At 42.6% G+C, this 13,550-nt stretch overlaps 1 long non-coding RNA gene across 1 annotated transcript; it reads right to left on the bottom strand.

Annotated features, from left to right (window-relative positions):
- Positions 1–10,046: 10,046 nt before the first annotated feature.
- LOC115479332 lies at positions 10,047–13,216 on the bottom strand. Its single transcript, XR_003943655.1, has 3 exons — positions 13,206–13,216; positions 12,459–12,461; positions 10,047–10,134 (listed from the first exon to the last, which is right to left on the bottom strand). It is a non-coding gene; the product is annotated as an uncharacterized LOC115479332 (long non-coding RNA).
- Between the last annotated feature and the right edge of the window lie 334 nt (positions 13,217–13,550).

Raw genomic sequence — 13,550 nt, 5'->3', positions numbered from 1 at the left:
ATATACCTAGGAGTATTCTATAAAGTAAGCCTAATTTTAGGCATACCTACGCCACTCGACTATCCGCATGACTAAACTTAGTCATGGGCAGTCATGTCAAGTAAAACTTGGTGTATATTCTGATGCCCAAATTACGTGCAGATTGCATGTATTCTATAACAAATAACATAGATTTTAGAAACGCCCACAATTTGCCCATTCCACACCCCATGGCCATGCCTCGTTTCAACTATGAGACTCAGAACTCACGTGCATCCCGTTATAGAATACGCTTAGACAATTATACACGTAAATTCTAATTAATGCCAGTCAGCGTCAACAATTGTTAATTGTCAATTATCAGTACTGACTGGCTTGTTAACTAATTAAGTTGCGATTGCAAATCTATAATATGACTGGATCTGCATGTGCAACTCAATTTGTGCTATATAGAATCTAGGGGTCAATTTGTAATTGCTTGAGTGGACCTCCAGAGAGTGGAACATTCTACACAATGGCTTCTGATCACCCATAGGACAAAGACTGTAGAAGTCTGTCTGATGCTGGACAGACCTCCACAGTCTGCACCCCGCAAATGGCAAAAGACAGGTGAAGCTTTGGCAGCCAGTGTTGTAGATCACTTTATTATCATGTGCTGCAAAAAATGCCCACTCTTTGCCCCCAGACACTCCACCTCTGCTAGAAAAAAATATTTTTAGCATGTGGTTTGCACACGCAGATTATGAACTTACCGCAGGACGCCTGAGCATGTCCTGCAGTAAGTCCTTTTAAGCAGCTTAGTAAAAGGACCCCCTTTATTATTTGTATGGTCTGAAAATTGAGAACTGTAAATCAGGGAAGTGACAGCATCCTTTAAACTTCATCCTTGTGCAACACCAGGTCTTTTGTGTGCTTTTTTTTTAGTGTGGACCAGTGGCGTAGCTATGTGGTTCCATGGGGCCTGGGCCCCCCAAATTTGCTCTGGGCCCTTGGTTTGGCTGGCAGAGGTCCCCAACCCCATCAGCTGAAGCCTTCGTCCAGCGCTGGTCTCCAGCGCCGTCGCATTACCTGCCCTGCTCTCTCTTCCCCTCACATCCGGCACGCTCCTTTTAGTGCTTCAGCTGGCAGGGATTGGGGACCCCTGCAGCCAAGATATGTTAACAGCGGCAGCAGAGTGGGTGGGGATGAACAGGGTGGTGAGGTGGTGGAAGGAGGGCAGCGAGGCGGCAGAGGGGGGTGGCAGACCAAAATGTGCCCCCCCCCCCACCTTGGACTCTGGCCCCCTCCCACCTCAAGGTCTGGCTACGTCCCTGGTGTGGACTGATTATTTTCATTGTCGCTGAACAGCAGAAGACCACGTACAAGCTGTAACCCTTTGCTAGATGTGAAAAACGTGATGAATAATATATTTAGACAGAAAAATAAAATGCAATATTATTTATTGTATATATGTTGGCTGAGGTAAGAAGGTAGCTGAAAGGACCATCATCCTAACAGAACCTTTGAGTAACTAAAATGGTTTTATCTCTGATTTACTCTAATAACATACTGGAAAACCTTATCATTTTGCCAGTATCCCAATAAATGCTCACAGCAGGGCCATGTTCAGCCTTCGAGATCTGTAAGAACAATGTAGTATGCTTAAAAGAAAATAAGTCATTAATCAGTAATATAATTCTGCTACTGGACATGTGTGGGGGATGGAGGAGGGATTTCTTTTTCTTATCAAGCTCAGCTGTTGAGATTTTCTTTCATTCTTTTGTGCTCTTCTTGCTTTCAATAATCATTATCCTTCTGCATGCAAATATAGGTGGAAAGGGAGCACTGTGAAAGGTTAAACTGAAATCAGGCTATCTTTCATCAACATGGTAATTTTGCTGCTTGCTCAGTGCCAAGTGTTCACTGTAGCCTGTAGGTGCCATTCCAGTATGAGTGAAAGGATCTTTAATAAGAGCATAAATAAAAGCCAGTCTGAGAAATGAATTTCCATCCCAGAGTCACTAACCTAACCTCTGCTGTAAATAGTGTCTCAGAGAGCTGCACCTGGGGACCAAAGTAATCTCAGAGCATTGCAATTTAAACAGCTGGGTGCAATTGAACATGAATTAGCTGGGATGGGCAGTGGAATTCCATTTTGTGTACCATGTAGGCACAAGTAAGTTCAGTTCTTTTTCATTCTTTAAAAACAAAAGTGACATATTCTTGTGGGAGGTTCACTTCCCCAAAGCTGTTATAATAATCTAACCCTGAGAAATTCCAACAAAGAGGCTGTCTTAACAGAGGAGTTATTTATGGCCATTCATTAGTAGTCTGTAAGTAATTTATTGGGCCATAGAAAGAGATGTCACCAGAAAAATAACCCATCATTCTAGGCTTCTTGCATTTTATATTGGGCTTGTCAATTTCAGGCTGAAATCGTATTACTTCAGTTACCTTTCAGATTCAGCCCAGCTCAGTTAATAAATAAACAAGTTCACAGACTCCATTGATGAATTTTCTAACTAGCTGAAAATGCATGGCTCTAAAATTCTTTAAGATTAATCATCAACTTTTAATTGATTTGAAAGTGGTTCTAGTTGCAGCAAGATTGGGGAATTAATGCAGTTTTCCTTTAAGGTTAACATACTCCTACATTAGAGAATCGTGAGAAATGAAAAGTTAAAGCTGTAGGCATCATCATACACTGTAGCTACTGTACTGGTATGTTCATTTGTGTTACTTAAATACTGCAGCTTGTGCAGTTGTCAGAATGCTGGCATACTGTTCCAAGACGTTTTCCTTCCTCTTGAATAGTTGTTGCCTAGAAGTCTAGTTCTCATCCCTCCCTCAGCCCTGTTCTTTTTTTTTTTTTTTTTGAAAATATTTTTATTACATGAGGAGTCAGGCACCATACAGCTTATATCTCCATCCAAAACCGTACTATACAAATATATATAATGAAACTTTGTATACATCAACATGTAGTAACTCTTATCCATCTGATCTCCACATCATTTATTTCTTATCCCTTTCCACCCTGCTTCCCCCCTCCCCTCCCCCTCCCCCCTCCCCCCGTCCCTTGTGTGTTTCCCAAACGATACATATTTTCTACTGCCCAGGCTTAGAACAATGTTGTGTGAACAGAGTCTGAGTTCTCTCCACAGATCTCGGTATTGACGAAGCCCAAGTGCAATTAGCAGATTTATATGTCATGCTGACCCAGCTACTCATCTCTATCATATATGACTCGTTCTCTGAGAGCTAGGAGCTCTTTGCATTGAGCACACACATATGACCTCTCACCAACTGCTTCCCTGGGATTTGTAGTATAGAGTGTTGCCATGATTTTGGGTTTCTGCCAGGTACTTGTGACCTGGCATGGGCCACTGTTTGGAAAACAGGATACTGGGTTAGATGGACCATTGGTCTGACCCAGTGTGACTACTCTTATGTTCTTATGTAACATTATCCACTATAAAGTACAAAACAAAAACAAGGAAATTTTAAAAAATCAGTTGTCCCAGCCCCCCCCCCCCCAAAAAAAAAGGAATCAGGAAAAAGCACTGAATAATGTTCCCATAAGCAGATTCCTCACATGTCCAAGGCATACTTCCAACATCATAATCTGAACAGATTCCAGCAGAAAAGTTAGCAATAAGGTTCTTAAAGTCACTAATGCCATGGAATTCTCTAGAAGAACCATCGTATCCAAGAAGTCACTTATATCAACCGTCTTCCAGGCATACAAATTCTGGACACTTATCCAGTTTGAAATTGGCAGTAATATCATAATTAAGAAGTAGATAACTAAAGATGTCTTCTGTAGAGAAGAGTCCACTATCTGAAAGCGTCTCATAGCCAGTCATATTAACCTCAGATCTTCTTGCATCAAGAATCAGCTAACCAGCAATGGATAAGATGACCCCAGGTTTATTCCACTCAAGCACTCCTCCCATTCCCCTAAACTGGGGAAGAGTCCATCAGGATGTTCCTTTCCATGGGAGCAACAAACTGTACTCCTTCTCAGTGAGACCTTCTGAGCTACCAAATGGAGAACATGTTAGTCTAGCCAACATACATTCCAAGCTCTGCCCCACCTCTTGGGGACCCCATAGCCACACTTCCCTCCATTACTGATGGCCACCACGATTCTTAAAAGCTGGCCGGACAATATGGAGAGGGTCCTCAGGCATGGAAGGGTAAGTCCAAGGTTTTCCCTTCTCTTTCCCATGTATCATATCACCCTGTTCTCCTTTCCTCCAGGGTATACATGTTCAGGTCAGCAAAGTCTCTCCTCATATGTTTTGTAACGCAATCCCATACCATTTCTGTAGCTTTGCACGCTTCAATTTTTTTACATCCTTAGCAAGATACGGCCTCCAAACTGAACACAATACTCCAGGTGGGGCCTCACCAACGACTTGTACAGGGCATCAACACCACCTTTTTTCGGCTGGTCAAACCTCTGTCTATACAGCCTAGCAACCTTCTGGCTACAGCCAACGCCTTGTCACACTGTTTCACTCGCCTTCAAATCCTCAGATACTATCACCCCAAGATCCCTCTCCCTGTCCGTACATATCAGACTCTCACCACCTTAAACATACATCTCCCGTGATTTCTACTCCCTAAGTGCATCACTTTGCATTCTTTGCATTGAATTTAATTGCCAACATTAGATCATTCTTCTAGCTTCTGCAGATCCTTTTCATGTTTTCCACTCCCTCCGGGGTGTCCACTCTGTTGGAAATCTTGGTGTCATCCGCCAAAAAGGCAAACTTTACCTCTAACCATTCGGCAATGTCACTTTCAAATATATTGAACAGAATCGGCCCAGCACTGATCCCTGAGGCACTCCACTACTCACCTTTCCCTCATCCGAGTGAATTTCCATTAACCACCACCCTCTGGCGTCTGTCCATCAACCAGTTCCTAATCCAGTTCCCACGTTGGATCCTATCTTCAGCCTGTCAAGTTTATTCAAGAGCTTCCTGTGGGGAACAGTGTCTAAAGCTTGCTGAAATCTATTTGATTACATCTATAACACGCCTTGATTCAATTCTCTGATCACCCAGTCAAAGATTCAATGATATTCGTTGGCACAACCTTACCTTTGGTAAAGCCATGTTGTCTCGGATCTTGCAACTAATTGGCTTCCAGGAAATTCACTATCTTTCCTTCAGCATCGCTTCCATTACTTTTCCCAATAACCGAAGTGAGGTTTACCGGCCTGTAGTTTCCAGCTCTTCCCTATCACCACTTTTGTGAAGAGGGTCTACATCCGCTCTTCTCCAATCCCACGGAACCTCTCCCGTCTCCAAGGATTATTAAACAAATCTTTAAGAGGACCCGCCAGAACCTCTCTGAGCTCCCTCATTATCCTGGGATGGATCCCATCCGGTCCCATGGCTTTGGTCCACCTTTAGATTGTCAAGTTGTTCATACTCACTCTCTTCTGTGAACAGTGCTATATCTGCTCCATTCTCATATGTACTTTTGCCAGTCAATCATGGTCCTTTTCCAGGATTTTCTTCAGTGAAAACAGAGCAAAATATTTGTTTAGCAAATTTGCTTTTTCTTCATCATCATCCACATAGCGGTTTGCAGGATCTTTCAGTCCTCACAATTCCATTTTTAGTCTTCCTTCTTTCACTAATATATCTGAAGAAATTTTGTCACCCCCTCCTTATATTTCTAGCCATTTGTTCTTCCGCTTTGCACTTTTGCCAGATGTCTCTCTCTCTCTTGGCTTCTTTCAGTTTCATCCGGTATTCCTCTCTGTGTTCCTCTTCTGAGTTTTTCTGTATTTCATGAATGCCAACTCTTTAGCCTTTATTTTCTCACCCACTTGCTTGGAGAACCATATCGGTTTCCTTTTTCTCTTGCTTTTATTTACTCTCTTTATATAAAGATTTGTGGCCTTTCTTATAGCTTCTTTCAACCTGGACCACTGCCCTTCAGAGCACTTTGAAAAGCATCCACGATCTCTCTATTTCTTTCCGATTCTGCAGATAGAACTTTCCAATCTACATCTGGCAGATTGAAATCTCCCAGCAATAGCACCTCTCTTTTCTTTCCCAACTTTTGGATATCTGTAATCAGATCTTTATCTACTTCCTCTGATTGTGTTGGAGGTCTGTAGACATCACCCATGTGAACAAAGGTTCTATCATCTATTTTTAATGTGACCATATCGCTTCTTCTTTTTTCCCAGGCCCCTGTCATTTCAGTCGCTGCGATATCATTCTTTTCTGCTTTAACTTTATCTTCTGCTTGTATTATATCTTTATGAAATTGTACATTTATCAAATTGTACATTGTTATAACCCTTCTATTAATCTGTTATTCCTTGTTATTCAATCCAACTTATTATGACCAATATAGAGGTCCTTTTACCAAGGTGCACTGAAAAATGGCCTGCGGTAGTGTAGGCACATATTTTGGGCGCACCTTCAAGAAAGGTCTTTTTAAAAATTTTTGCTAAAAATGATGAATTGCCATGCATCTGTTTTGGGTCTGAGACCTTACCGCCAGCCATTGACCTAGTGGTAAAGTCTCACGCAGTAACCAGGCGTAATGACCTATGCCTGTCAATGCCACTTGGCATGTGTCTGATAATAAAAATTATTTTTTGGACGCACACCAAAAATGAAATTACCGCAAGAGCCACACGGTAGCTAGGCAGTAACTTCATTTTGGCGCTAGTTGGGTGCGCCTAAGATGCTTATGCAGCTTAGTAAAGGGCCCCATAATTTTTCATTCTATATTTATTCAAGCTATATTGTAAGCACATTGCACTCAAGACATTTTGGGATAATGAGATATATAAATGTCACAAATAAATAAATATCAATTAATTGCCACAAACCTCAATGACAAATTATCTGGAAAGCATTTTCAGACTTGAGAAAATAATTTAACTTGGACATCTGGTAAATTTGAAAATATCAATCCTTTAAGGGAAAGGATCCCATGGTGCACAGGAACCAAGAACAAACCTTTTTCAGAAGCTGTATCTCTGTCTTTGTTATCTGTGTGTTTGAAATATTTATAACAGCTGCTTCCAGGGTTTTTGAACTCTGGCATGGAGCCAATTCAAGCTGTAATCCTCCTGTGAAGGATATTGCTACTGAAAAAAAGTCTTTGGATGAGACAGATGTTATCATTATTTTTGACAATTATGTAAAAAAAGAATAAGTTGTACAGGAAGAAGTAAATGTAACATTTCATCTTTTCAAAATGTATATTCGTCACTAGAGGATTGTATAGATGTTACATTGAAGGTGATGTGCTATGAATTAGTTTGTGTCTTATTGGAGCAAGACCAAAGATAGGTGAACCTTCTATAGCAGTGATTCTCAACTAGTGTGTTGGGACACACAGGTGAGACCCCAAGAGGAGGGAGGTGTGTCACAAAACATTTGGTATAGACAGCAAGCCTGTGCTTTCCTTAATACCTTCTGTGTCTGCAAGCCAGGGACAGCAGATAGCCTAAGAATCAGGTAATTGAATTCTCCCTAAATGGTCCTTTATTTCTGCTTCCTGACTGCCCTCAATAATAACTGCTGCCACCAGCCCCAACAGGAAATGTTGCAGGTCTGCTGTGTTTGCTACATATTTTCTGAATTGCATATTTGCAGGGTTTTGTATTGCTCATAGTATCTAGCAGTGGAGTGGATTTTGCGTTGCTATTACTGAGGTTGACGCCAGAATTTGAATGCACTATTTGTTTTGTATGACAAGCAAGAATCTGAGACTGATGTGTTACATAAAAATGTTTTAATATGGGATTGAACCGGTAGGCAAATTCACACTAAATTTACTGTCTACAATGGAATATTTAGGAGGGTTTTTTATTCAGTTGCTAATTTTAGGGCCCTGTTTACTAAGCAATGCTAAGGGTGCACTTTCATTTTTAGCACGTGCTAAATGCTAAAGACACCCATGGGTGTCTGTAGTATTTAGCACGTGCTAATTTTAGGCACGTACTAAAACATCAGTGTGTCTTAGTAAACAGGGCCCTTAGTGTTCCTTGTGTGTCACACACATGAATATGTCCATCAGGTGTGTCACAACATAAAAGGTTGAGAACCACTGTTCTAGAGCAAGGGCTCTCAACCCAGTCCTCAGGTCACACCTAGCCAGTAGGTTTTCAGGATACCCACAACTAATAAGCATGAGATAAGTTTGCATGCACCACCTCCATTGTATGCCGATCTATCTCATGCATATTCATTGTGGGTATCCTGAAAAACCTGACAGGCTAGGTGTGTCTGAGGACCGAGTTGAGTGCCCTTCTTCTATATAGGCCCTTGTGATCCTTGTTGGATAATATCTAGCTACAACCAAGCTGCATGCACCTGATCAGTTGTTACCTTGGGAGTTGCAGCCTGCTCATAGCAGCCTGGCTAGCCCATGATTAAGTCATGCTTTCGTTAGCCTATTTTTATCACCTTATTGGATGATACCTAGCCACTACCAACTCACCAGCATCAATCTATGGGGCCTTTTACTAAGCTGAGTTTGGCACTAATGCATGCCTAACGTAATTTAAAACTGTGTACCGTGGGACGCCCTCAGGCAATTGAAACAGCAGAAAAAAACCCTTAAAATGCAACATTCATTCCGGCATGAGGAGGTCCACATTAACCTGTGTTAAGCCCAGATTTTCCCACAGCTGAGTAAAAAACCCCATTATGCCACCTAACACTGCAGTGTACCATCATTGTGAACTCTTGTAGAAATAGTTTTATTCAGAACAGTGGAGATATATGTATTACAATCTAACTAAAAAATACACTTTACTGGGAAATTGGGTTCCAATGCCAAAGCTTGGAGCTATATAGCAAAGAAACTCTTTCGCATGTGTTGAGCCAAAACAGCCAAGTCAAGAAAAACGTTAATCTTAGCACCATCAAAAGAAAAGATGGGTGGAAGAAGGTGTTTTGAATTCAGCTAATGCCTTTTTCAGTTGTAGCTCAAGGTAAGTTATATCATATATACAGTAGGTATGTTCCTCTTTCCAGACTTACAATCTAGAGTCCTTTTACTAAGCTGCGGCAAAAAGTGGGGGTGGGGAAGGGCACTAGACCACCAGGTGGGGGGGGGGGGGGGGAATTGACTAGCGACCCACCATGTAGGGTCCCAATAAACTCTGTTTGGAGCTCTTCTGTGTTTGGGCTGGTCACTTGGACTTGGTCTCTTCCACCCTGTGTTTGTTTTGCTTGCGTTATTGTGGAAGGAGTGGACCCCATTTTTTCTTCTTTGGGCCCACTGGGCCACCAGAGACATCTGAGGGGATGCTAGGGAGTTAGGGGGACTGGAGACCCACCAGATCTCCAGCCCCCCGAATTGTGTCGGGGGGGTTGGGGAGACCTGAGGTCCGCTGGACCTCCAGTCCCCACTTCGCTTGGCTTGGGGTGGGAATACTTGGGGTCTGGTGGTCCCATAGGCCTCCAGCCCCTATGTTTGACAGGTCTGGCACAGGCACAATCCTCCTGCACTACCCTATGATCAGAGATAATAGCGCACATAAATTTGCATGCTATAATCTCTGACCATAGGGGCAGTAAAGCCCCACACTGTTCCAGCACTATTTTCAGACCGCTGTTTGGAACAGCGCTGGCCTTTCGATCATCTGCCAATCAGTTTCTCCACTATGGCCTTGTCCTCCTTGAGTGCCCCTTTTGTTCCTTCAGGATCTAATGGTCCCACGGATTCCCTCGCAGGGTTTCTGCTTCTGATGTACCTTAAGAAGGTGCTACTATGAGTTTAGTCTCTGCAGCCAGTTCTTTTTTTTTCATATTTTTTTAGCCTTCTTTAGTAATACTTTGCATCTAGCTTGACAGTGCTTAAATTGTTTCTTATTTCATCATTCGGACCTTTTTTCCATTCTTTGAAAGATGTTCTCTTGGATCTAATAGCCTCTTTGACTTCACCTTTTAACCATGCGGGCTCTCGATTGCTCTTCTTTCCACATTTTTTAATACGCGGACTTCCATGATGGTATTCTTGATTTAAAGTCCAAATCTTTGCAGCTGATCCTTTTAGGCTTCCTTGTAACCATTTTACTCATTTTATCATAGTAACCTTTTTGAAAATTAAATGCTGCTACATTAGATTTCTAAGTGACTTCACTCCAGATATTCAAGCTCAAATTTTATCATGTTAAGATCACTATTTCCCAGTGGATCCAACTATCCTTTCTTTTCAGCAGCAACTCCATTATTTTTCCTACCACCGTCGTGAGACTTACCAGTCTATAGTTTCCCACTTCTTCCCTGTCTCACTTTGTGAAGAGGGACTACATCTACTCGTCTCCAATTCATGGAACCTCTCCCGACTCTAAATATCTATTAAATAAATCTTTAAGTGGTCCCGCCAGGACCTCTTTGAGCTCCCTCAGTATCCTAGGATTATCCATACTGCCCCATAGCTTTGTCCACCTTCAGATTTCTCCAGCTGTTTATAAACTCTTTCTTCCATAAACGGCGCAGTATCCTTCCATGTCCAGATATTTCCTCAGCAGCCAACCATGGTCCTTCACCAGGATTTTCCTCTGTGAACACCAAAGAGAAGTATTGTTTAGCATGTTCACTTTATCATCCTCACTCTCCACATAGCCATTCTCATTATCTTTCAGTCTTGCAATTCCATTCCTATCTTTTCTCCTTTCTCCAATATATCTGAAAAAGATCTTCCTGCTTATTTTTGAAAGAGAAGGGCGGCCATCTTCTGACACAAATCGGGAGATGGCCGCCCTTCTCCCAATGCCGGCCAAATCGGCATAATCGAAAGCCGATTTTGACCGGCTTCAACTGATTTCCGTCGTGGGGACAGCGAAAGTTCAAGGGAGCGTGTCGGCAGGGTAGCAAAGGCGGGACGGGGCGTGGTTAAGAGATAGTTGCCCTCGGCCGATAATGGAAAAAAAGAAGGGCAGCCCTGACGAGCATTTGGCCGACTTTACTTGGTCCATTTTTTTTTCATGACCAAGCATCAACAGGTGCCTGAACTGACCAGATGACCACTGGAAGGAATCGGGGATGACCTCCCCTGACTTCTCCAGTGGTCAAGTGAGGTGTCGTGTGAACAAACGTGGCAGCAATAATAAGTAATTCAAAAAATGTAAGTGCAAACCAAAGAATGTGTAGTGTTAACTATCAAAGCATATGTCAAGTAACTCTTCAAATTGTCTACATAAAAGCGATAGATTGAACTTAACATATCTTCTAACAGCCAATGCTTAATTCAGTTTCACTGATAAGGAAAAAAAAGATCTCAGCAAGGAGCAGAGAAATCAACACTTTACTGCATACCAAAAGTCATCAGGAGCCATAAAAAAACCTTCCTTGATGACACCTCATGTGCAGTTGAATTTTAATGTATATATTTGTCTGCTCCTTGCTGTTGTTTTCAATCTACCACCCTTATATAGTCAATTTGATGAGTGTACTTGACATATTCTTGATAGCGTGTATAAGTAACCACACTATTGCCTTTTATATTATTTGTAATACATGTAGCAGGTATTCTAGAATCTCTTGCCACCCCGCAAGCAGTGTTATTCTATCTGCCCAGAGTATCGGGCAGCCAAGCTGTGGCCCAATACCCCCAGCCGTGACTTCCAGGCCAGGCCCCCCAAGTACCACCCAATCCAGGCCCCCTCTCTGATCAAGACCCCCCAAATCTGTGCTTCCCTCCCCTATCAAGACCTCCTGATCTGTGTCCCTTCCCTAATCCAAAGACCCTCCCGTGATCAAGACCACCCATCCCTCTACAATTACCTAGAATCCCTTATGGACTAGGGGTTTCTGGGCAGGACTGCCCTCCAACGGCTCCTGCCCTTCCAGCGCCATCAGTCAAAATGGCACCCCTAATGGCAGTCTCGCATGACTACCATTAAGGGTACCATTAAGGAAACATGACCTCTAGCAGTAGTGCCACCATTTTGACCAACAGCGCCAGAAGAGCAAGAGCGACTGGGGGTTGCTTCTGCCCAGAGAACCCCTAGAGCACCAGGGATTCTAGGTACTGGTGTGGGGGTGAGGAATTTGTATCATGGGCCCAGATTAGGGAGAAGGGGAAGGAGTCTTTGGATCTGGGGGGGGGGGGGGGGAGGAGAGGGAGGCCTGGCCTAGAAGCCATGGCTAAGAGCACCGGGCCGCAGTTTGGCAGCCCGAGGCTCCCAGGCAATAAAATACCACCAGCCAAAAGTTGAGGCTATTTTACCATAATTTTAGGGCCATAACGCAACTTGCGGTGTGCACCTAGTGGTCACCACAAATCGCGTTATGGAATGTACTTGGTAATGAACTACTTTAGAAGCATTTACGAGTATTTGCATGTTTTGCATATCATTATTATCTAATTGGCGATGACATATATTGCTGTGTTAGTGCAAGACAAGCTGCCTTCGTGCCCTTTAAGTCACGTTAAGGGCAAATAACATGGCTTAAAGTTCTAACGCTGCTTGATAACTTTCCTTATAAATGTCAGACCACTCTCTACAAGGCCTTTGCAACAGCCCTATTCTGGCTCTTAGGGTGTAATTTTTTTAACAGCTAATCCTAATGTCAGATGGCTTCTGTCAACCATGAGTGCCATCACTGCAACAATAAATATCCTGTTGACACTGGAAGGATTATAAAGTGACAGCACAAATAGTTTAAATCTGTAATGTTATTTTCAGCAACTTGTGCTTTGATTTTTCTTGGGGGAGGGAGGAGGGGGTATAATTGCAGCTATTCAGAATGAAAGTGGTAAGCACAGGATTTTTTAAAAACATTATTTTGTTGAAGTATATTGGTGCTTTCAGTTAATAGTAGATAACAGACTCTGTCCTGTGCTGGTTTTTTTTTAAATGTGCTGCTATTGCTTGGCATTGGTTTTTTTAATGGCTTTTTTTATGCAAGTCAGTGAAATAAGACATTTGACTTCCTTTTTGCCTTCTCTAGAAGTGTCACCAGTGTTGGTACAGCTACCACTCCTTCTTCACTTTTGGTTTACTCCTATGGAGTTTTTGGACTTCCCCTTTCTTTTGCTGTTGATGCCAATGTATGCAGGAGAGTGGCAGAACATTTTGAAATCATCTGTTCCTCCAGGTCAGTTGCAGTTTCGTAATCGTAATATTCGCCACTGGCATTTGAAATGCTTAAAATCCATCGCACAATCCCCTGCCCACCTCAATGGTAATGGTAGAGGAAGCAGAATTGATGTGCAACTTCCCATGGCTAATTTACCTCTGGCACCTTGTATCATGTTCAGAAACACTCAGGCCAGATAAACGGTCTCAACTACTTGCTTTATCATAACTCACAGCAACAACTGGAAGTGAGTGCATTCTACCGGGTGCATTCTCCAATTCCTGGAGGTGTCATAGAGATTTACACAATAGCCAGCATAACCCATTACATTATAGACCAGTGAGTCTGACGTCGGTGCTGGGCAAAATGGTAGAGACTATAATCAAGAACAAAATTACAGAGCACATTCAAAAGAATGGACTAATGGGACAAAGTCAACATGGATTTAGTGAAGGGAAGTCTTTGCCTCCCCAATCTGCTGCATTTCTTTGAAGGGGTAAACAAACGTGG

The sequence above is a fragment of the Microcaecilia unicolor genome, chromosome 10 (assembly GCF_901765095.1).
Source record: "Microcaecilia unicolor chromosome 10, aMicUni1.1, whole genome shotgun sequence".
In the NCBI taxonomy this organism is placed as follows: domain Eukaryota; kingdom Metazoa; phylum Chordata; class Amphibia; order Gymnophiona; family Siphonopidae; genus Microcaecilia; species Microcaecilia unicolor.
The sequence above is the reverse complement of the archived record's forward strand: the minus strand, read 5'-3'. Positions and strand labels throughout refer to the sequence as shown.